The sequence below is a fragment of the Elephantulus edwardii genome, unplaced genomic scaffold, assembly GCF_000299155.1.
Source record: "Elephantulus edwardii isolate Elephantulus edwardi_28Jun2011 unplaced genomic scaffold, EleEdw1.0 scaffold00136, whole genome shotgun sequence".
Classification (NCBI taxonomy): Eukaryota; Metazoa; Chordata; class Mammalia; order Macroscelidea; family Macroscelididae; genus Elephantulus; species Elephantulus edwardii.
In genome coordinates this window covers 2,077,386-2,078,705 of record NW_006399886.1, presented here as the reverse complement: position 1 = coordinate 2,078,705, position 1,320 = coordinate 2,077,386, and the positions used below count along the sequence as shown (strand labels likewise).

Genomic DNA, 1,320 nt, shown 5'->3' with positions numbered 1-1,320 from the left:
GGAAATTTCAGTGTATTCTGTGGGAAGACAGAAAGCCCTGTCTAGTCTCTACGACCCTACCAGGGAGGTGGCCGTGGTGACAGATGCCTGTGGAATTGTTGGTCCGTGCAGAGCTGTGCGTCGTTCCCATTGGTCCCTGAGGTGAAGTGCTGGTCCGGGAGGCGAGGTCGCCTCTGTCCATCCTGCATCTCGCTCTCCGTTGCAGCATGCGTGTGATGTCGATGTGACACGTCACTTCCAGTCCTGTGCAAGGGCTTTCTAAAATCACTTCTCACGATAGCATATGACCTTTGCTTTGCTGTTAACCATTCAGCGTGTAAAAGCAGACACCTGCGAAGTGTTAGCCGCATGCAGAACCGCAGACCCTGTAAATGTCTTGCTGCCCGGTTGGTCGTACATGGAGGTGTGAGCCCAGAGCTGGGTCGTCGGCACCTGCAGAATAAAGTTCATCTTCAGTGTCTTCTTTAAAAAAAATTACAGTTCTAATACACATATTATAATTTAGAAATAAAAAAGAGAAGTATGTGATATGGTAGTTACTTTTATCTCTTGTTGTTTGTTAATTATCTTCACTTTTGAAAAATTGCAAAATTCTTCCTGAACTCTATTTCAAACTCTGTTCATAGTATATTGAACTGAATGAAACATATATTGCTTAGTTTTGAAGAAATATTCTAAAATGTGCATATAGTTATTTTAGTACATAAAGCTGAATGGATTATGATGATATGAAATAGTCCTTGTCTAGAAATTACTAATTATCTTTTACCTCAAACATTTTAAAGGATTTCAATAATCTATAAAACTTAATTTAATAGACATTACTAATATTTGCATAACTTGACTTTATAATTAGATATCTTCACTGTCTTTGAGTCCATTTTCTTTACTGTTGGCTTTTCCTGATGATTCATTTTTAACAACATTTTTTATCATTATCTTGGCACCACATTAGAATAGAAGGTATGTAATTTCTACAACAATTTTCTAACCTTATTCTCATTAAAGAGACAAATCTCTCCATTAGGACCAATTTCTGAGAATTCAGACACCTGGTTTCTTCAAAAGAACCCTGGAGAATTGTTTCTAATCATCTTTTAGTATTCGCATAAAATGGAATATGATTTTTAAACTTTTTAAAATGACATTAGTATTATTCCTATTCATTGTTGAAACTTGATATGGTATTCTGAAGAAATGTAACTCTTATCTTCTTTTCTTACAGAATAAACAGCTGAATCTTGACACTGGAGGAAGTGTGATAGAAATATTATTTATCTGATAACAGTTAGAACTTACATTTATTTATATAAAATATTT

General features: G+C 35.5%; 1 pseudogene; it reads left to right on the top strand.

Annotated features, from left to right (window-relative positions):
• The window catches only part of LOC102867746, a 5,454-nt pseudogene extending 4,986 nt beyond the window's left edge, over positions 1 to 468 (top strand).
• Positions 469 to 1,320: the final 852 nt, after the last annotated feature.